General features: G+C 30.9%; 1 pseudogene; it reads right to left on the reverse strand.

Moving 5' to 3' along the window:
• Positions 1-5,104: 5,104 nt before the first annotated feature.
• On the reverse strand, positions 5,105-6,745 carry LOC109861937 (annotated as a pseudogene).
• Positions 6,746-7,506: the final 761 nt, after the last annotated feature.

A 7,506-nucleotide genomic window follows, 5' to 3' on the forward strand; every position in this document is an offset into this window, starting at 1 on the left:
TCGCCAAACCATATCCTAATGAGGACACAGATGGATATGGATTTGGTCTACTAATTTCGCCGGCGGTTGGCGACAAAACTGCGACATCTCGCAACCAAATTGTTTGCTGGGTATCATCACTGTCGTGCATGTAACCTCAAAAGTTTTGTTTTTGCATTGCCCGGTTTTATAGGTATCGTTACTGTCGCTTTCATTGTGGACATGATCGTAGGAATTACGCTACTGCTTGCGTCTTACTTCTTTACTGTCTAATGCCAATCCTATTGTAGACGGCCCTTAAGAGAGTCAAAACTGGGCACACTGCTCCATGCACGCCCTTCTTTCCCGCTTTCTCTCGCCTTTATCCAACAATCGACGGCTCTTGATAACTCCTCCAGTAGTGTGTTCTCGGTGTGGTAAAGCACCAAGAGCATACAAAAAAAATAAGCGACTAAATCTAGCGCACGCAAGCAAGCCTTGGAGAATCTTGGCGCTTCTTAGACTGCTCGCACTCCCGGACTTCCGCGATCATTTGAGCTTTTGTGGCGAGGGAAGAGCGACGCGATTTCCACGTCACAATACATAAACTATATTATTAGTAGTAATAATTTTTGTATATTTTTAATTTGTAAATCACGAAAAGAATCTACATTTTACAGATGCACAATTCTAAAGTATTTAATTCATTATGTAAAAATGATTGTATGTAGCTTCAAGAATTTTCAAAGAACAAATGAATTTTGGCTATTGAAGCAATAACACTGTTGGTAGAGTGTATATTTTTAAATCCGTTTAATAACAATTTGATAGCATAAACGCTTTTGTCCAATATTTCTACTCTGTCTCACTCAAATTCATGTGAGTATTGCAGTCTGTGTTCAGTTATTACAGATTTTTGAGTGGAATTTCTATTAATGTGACTTTTATGTCCTTTAATTCTGGCCTATAACATTCTGCCAGTTTGTCCTACATACGAGACTTCACATTCACGGCAATTGATCTTATATACTACGGAAGGATGTGAGAGGAGAGACAAAGGATCCTTAAAAACGTTGATAAATTTCGCCAGTTTGTCGAGGTTATAATAAGCTAAACGCGTATGTGAGTCTGTAGGAAATATTTTTGAAAATCTCTCCGAATATTTATTGATATAAGGTAAGACAAACCAGTGACGCTGTATGTCATTAGAACTCTTGCTAGACAAAAACCTTTTTATGTCATTGTTTTTATAAAAATTCTGTTTCAGTCTAAGGATAAAATTATCATATATGAAGTCCATGGGATAATTATTGTCAATTAATAAATTAAAGATGAAGTCAAAATTTTTTGAATGGAATTTAGGATGTGATAAAAAGAAGGCCTTGTCCACGAGGCTAATGACCGTGCCTCTTTTTTGGCAAATAGGATGGTTGGAAAAATAGTTGAGGTATCTACCAGAAAACGTTGGCTTGTGATACCAGTTGTGTATTAATTTGTTATTTTTTTTAATAATAGTAATGTCCAAAAAATTGAGTCTATTACCACCCACCTCTATGGTAAATTGAAGTCGTGGGTGATAAGTATTGTACAGATTTATAACAGCATCAAATTGCTCTTTAGGAACCATGAGAGCTATGTCATCAACGTATCTGACATGTAAAGGTGGACGGAAGGAGAGAGATTCAAAAATGTATATTTCCAGATCTTGCATTACAATGTCTGCAAGGATCGGAGAGAGAGGAGAGCCCATAGGAGCTCCAAAGGTCTGTTTATAATATTTGTTATTGAACAGAAAAAAAGTAAAGTTAAACACCAGATTAATTGCTAGAAAAAATTCCTCTTTAGGTAAACTTGTATTATGTGTTATTAAACGCCATTTCTTTTCCAAACCACTAATTAAAAGTTCAAAGGGAATATTAGTGAAAAGAGATACAACGTCGAGTGAAATGAGTTCAAAATTTTCAGCAAAGTTTACGTTAGAGATTAAACTAGCAAGGTGGAAACTATTATAAACAAAACTCGACGGGGGTTGAAGATTTTTAGAATTTTTTGTGTAAAAATATAGCAAGGTTATGAAAAGGACTACTAATAGAAGAAATAATGATCCTGAGAGAATTGCCTGGTTTATGGATCTTAGGAATTCCATAGGCTCTAGGAAGGATAGTTATAGATGTATTTAAATTTTTATAAGTTAGTTCCGTGATGTAATCGCGAGCTTTCCATCTCTTTATCAATTCTTTGAGAGAATTCAATATAGAGTTCACTGGGTTTTTTTTTTACAAGAACATACGTGTTGGTATCAGAAAGCATCTCCTCCATTCGATTCGTGTACAAGTCTCTATCTGTAGCAACAACCGCATTTCCCTGTCAGCTCTTGTAAATGCAATAGAAGGATGATTTTTTATAAACTGACGAGTGAGTTTTTGAGCTTTGATGATATCTCCGTATTATGTAGTATTATTGTATTCAGACTCTCATATGTTTGAGAGTAGAAACAAATCGATTACGGCATTCTATTTTATTGTTATTATTCAAATGTTTAATATTTAATTCATTATTTAATTCATATCATATAAATATAATGTATTAATTAATTGAATTTTGTATAATATGAATCAAATATTTTGAGATTATATGTGTGAAAAGTGTAGATTCTTGTCATAATTTACACAACAAAAATATATAAAAAAGAGAACACTAATAACTTTCAATATTCAAAAAACTTTTGAAGTCTTTCTTAACTCATATGTAATAATTCCTAAAAAAATATAATGCATCTTGAAGTTTTACTATCATCACTATAATATTACGAATTGTTTCTAAGACTGTAAATCTCGAGAAAAAATATTAATATATACCTACACAGAACAGAACACTTTAATGGACATCTATTAGACATCCATGATGGAAATTGGAAACATCCAATGGACGTCCGCGTTACTTCTAATGGATATCTATTAGATATCTAGAGTTCACTTTTTAAATATTCTATTAGAACTCTAATGGATGTATTCCATAGATGTTTTGTGGAGATGCAGTAGACATTTTATAGAGATTTTTGAAATGATTATTGGATGAAGGTTTTTAAATGTGTGTGTGACATACATAATTTACGTTGTTTAGATATAATTTATTTTTCAAATTGATAATGAAGAAGAATAAGATTCTTCGAGGCTCGGAAGTCTTTAAACTAATGAATGAATTAATTACGGGTTGGTTGAGCCGTTTTGCAGGATGTTGTGCAGAGAATGTGCTTAAATATATATATATGCATACACATATATTTAACGAAATAATTTTTTTCCTCCATATAGGATGTTGGATTTGCATCACGTATATATGAAGGACCCCGTGGGGTAATAATTTATTTTATTTATTAATATATAAAAGTAAATACTATATACAATAATCTTATATAAGTGTGTTTGATGTGTATGTGTATATAAATTTTATATAGATAAATAGATACTTTTATTGGCCCGTTCTGGGTTACAATTTTCACAACGATCCTTAAAAACTACCTTACATCTGTATATAATTTTATATATACAATTATATATAGATGTAAGTTTGTTTAAGGTAGTATATGTAAGTTGATTGTGAAGTAATTTAGATGTAAGATAGTTTTTAAGGATTGTTGTGAATATTGTAACCCAGATCAGATCAATAAAAGTATCTATCTATATAAAATTTATACACATTAAACACTAGTATGTACTGTTACATATTATGTAATAGTATATATATAATAGTATATATATGTATATTTTACCAATTATTGAGATATTTTATTAAATGTTTTATAATAATTTACGGATCTGAATACGTATCGCACAACGTTCATGGACTTTTACACTTAACTGATGATGTTAAACAGTTTGGGACACTAGACAATTTTAGCGTTGTTCCGTTTGAAAACTTTATAAAAGAACTAAAGCTACGCAAATTGGAAAATCCATTGGAACAGATAAGTAATCGTTATGGAGAAAGGAGCTCGTGCAAAATACCATAGCAAAACGAGAAGAAACCACATTGGCGTCAAAAAACGGCATTATAACGGATCGTTAATATCAGGATGTTATAGTCCGCAATTTTTTGAAGACATTTTCTTAAATTATACGCTTACAATCAAATCTTTTGATAATTTTTGCTTAATAGATAAAGACATAGTTTGTTTGGAAAATATTGCAAGCAACAGCAAGCAACGGTGAATATGTAGCAGTAGGTCGTAAATTTGAAATTATAAGTGAACTCTACAATACTCCGTGTAGTTCCATAACTTTAAACATATATAAAGTTAGACAGTTATCTTGTTTACAAATCTTCTTCTGGCTTCTGGACAAAATTGTCCTCAAATTTATGAAAATGCCATGTGCGGACAAACAACATTTCGCTGTAGTATCCCTTATAAGCACTATGAATAAATAGACTGACTATACACTTGTATGTCTTCTTATAATCCTTATTTTATTTTCTAAGTACCTAGAATGATCTCAACAATCCGTTTCATACTTAACAAGAACTGATGCTGCACCTTCTTGCTTTTAAATCCAAATAGTGCGTGTAAAGAGCAATTTGTAGAGGTAATTCTCTCTGTAGTAATTGACAGCATTAACTGTTCTTAAAGCTACAAAATAACATATATAATATCAAAAAAGATAATTACAAGAAAAATAAAACAATATTACATGTCATTTCCCCAAAAATTGTAGAAAAATGCATAAGAAAATGTATTTAATCAAAAAATTAAGATAATGGTATTTGTCAAATATATTCTGTTAAATTTTGGAGGAGAGTTACGTGTTTTTTTGTCACACAAACATTGTACTATATCGTCACTCCCTACGTATAATTACATAAGTGTCACATATGGGATTTTCAGTTTATTGCATAGTGATACTCAGAAAGTCATGTTCTTTGTGGTCACCAAGTATTAAAAAAAATATTCATAAGTAAGGTAAAAATTTAAAACCGAAAGATCCCTTAACTAGGGAAACTATATGAAGTTTCAAACTCTTAAACTGCTCTCCTCTAAAATTTGCGTTTTGAAGTTACGGGATTATACGTAGGGAGTGACGATATATACAATATAAATAAAACTTATATAAATGCATTATATAATATTATTTAAACATAAATTCCGTACTTGGCAATTCAAATAAAGAATATGCGCTCACTGCAATATCGTGAGCTAAAAGAGAAACAAAACTTTCAAATTATAAGAAAACCAACATATATATATAATTTTAGTGTATATATAAAATATTTCATATTGTTCTTACATTTGTGGCGACAGGAAAATATTGGCAATAAAAAATGTTTTTAATTTCGGGCGTGGCAACTTTTGCTAATCTTTCCGACATTTCAATAATTAATTCTGATACTTTGACACAAAGATATTCTGTAACGAGTCTGGCCAAATTTCAAAAGCAGTCTTATCAAAATGTTTATTATTCTATTTCTTAGATATGCTAACCAAGTTTGCATAACAATTATATATTAAATTAGTATTTTTGAAGTTTACATGATATTTTGACATTTACCATATGTCCGTACCAAGACCAGAGCCAAAGTCAAATTGTCCTCTAGGCTTGAATTCTTTGTCACGTGTTCTGATCTCATCCAGAATCCTACATATATAACCGCATAATTTTGAACTTCTATACCAAGCAGATACGTAAGTGAGCTTATCAAAATTAATTGGTTGCCAATTGTATACATTAGTCTTCAAAATTTGCCTTGCTCTTCTATCCGTACGAAATCTATGTCTTCTATAGATATTTTCTGATTACGATTAGTATTCAAACGTTCTTCTACTTTTTGTAATTTTTCTGGCATTTGTGATTGCTCCAGCGGCGAATGGCGACCATGAAAATGGCGAAATAATTTTTGTACATTTTCTTTCAATTCTTTCAAGCTTATGTTATTTTTCTCCTAAAAAGTAATATTATAAAATGGTATACACAAGTTATTTTTTATATATTATGACAAATGTTACAATATACTATGAGAACTTTACAATATATTATTATATAAATGTTTGTGAACATATTAATAATATACACAATTGTGTATTCTGTACCTTTCAAGATATTTTCTATTTCCTTTGATGCTCATGCTAAGAATACTGGTGTTCTAGGTTTGACAATATCAGGATGATGCCTATATTTTAAGCGATTGTTAGAAATCAAATTTAATGTTTCATCATTGAGTATAGCTTTCGGCTTTGCTGACAACTAAAAATGCAAGTCTTATATTATCATATTCTAATCTTATTTATTATATCTAAGCATGTGATGTCATACAATAGAAAAAATATATATCATACTCACACATCATAAAAATACAAATCTTGTCCAATGTTCTCTTGGCACAACTAGCTTCACCATATTTTATATAATAAAATTAAACCTCGATAAGTCAACAATTCACATATTTGTCATAAAAAAACTCAACCTGTATGAAAAAAATAATAAAATAGTATAACTATATTAAATAGTATAATTATATTAAAAAATTTATAACACATATATAAATACAAGAAACTGAAGAGACACGTTGCTAAATAAAAGTACTACGTATTATTAATCAATCACGCGAATGTTTATAATGCGCTACATAACCTCTATGAAATTTGAGTGATCTTTCGATAGAATTTACGACATACTAACAAATACCGTAATACGTAACAAAATAGCAACAGAAATTTAACTGTTGCTTAAGCTTACTGAAAAACTCGCGACATGACGCGAATACGTACCGACAATGCATCGCCCGATGAATTCATTGCTCCGAAAATAATCTAACGTGATCAGTAATCTTGTTCGCGCGTATGACAACTCGAGTATCGCGTGCACGTCAAGCGCGTCCTAATCGTCGTTTTGACCAGTAATGAAAGATCGAGCCGGCTACCATCAAGAGCACCGAGGTAGTGGGAACCACTGGGAACACGCACACAAGCGAGAACCGTCGTCTGTGTGCGTGACGTCAGAAAAATTAAAATAATACAAAAATATGGACTATATATTGATTGTATAATATATATAATATAGTTATTTATGCGTGATAAAAGGTAAATTAAAATAATAAAAAGATATGGCAAATACACTCTTAAATATATATAATTGCATAAGTTCTTAATATAATTGCATAAGTTCTTAATAATTGCATAAGTTCTTAAAAATAATGGATTTAATATAAAAATCTATTTACATGTCTATCTGTCATTTATCATGGAGATAAACTTCACATGGAGCTATATAAATATTTTCTATGCAATAACAAAAAAACGATCAATTAGATAAATAAATAATGAAAAGCATGGCAAATGAATATTTTTTAGTAATTTATTAAGTCTTGGAAAATATATCTGATAAATATCTATAATATACGTCTAATAGATGTCTTGATAGATTTTTTTATGGATATCTATAGTGGACGTAGCATAGATATGCGGGCGTGTTCCGTTTGACCACAGTACGATTCGACACCGCTCGATTCGACACAGATTTATTCGACACCAAATTATTCGACACCGTACGATTCGAC

Source organism: Pseudomyrmex gracilis, unplaced genomic scaffold (genome assembly GCF_002006095.1).
Source record: "Pseudomyrmex gracilis isolate BER0280 unplaced genomic scaffold, ASM200609v1 scaffold_1171, whole genome shotgun sequence".
Taxonomy (NCBI): Eukaryota; Metazoa; Arthropoda; class Insecta; order Hymenoptera; family Formicidae; genus Pseudomyrmex; species Pseudomyrmex gracilis.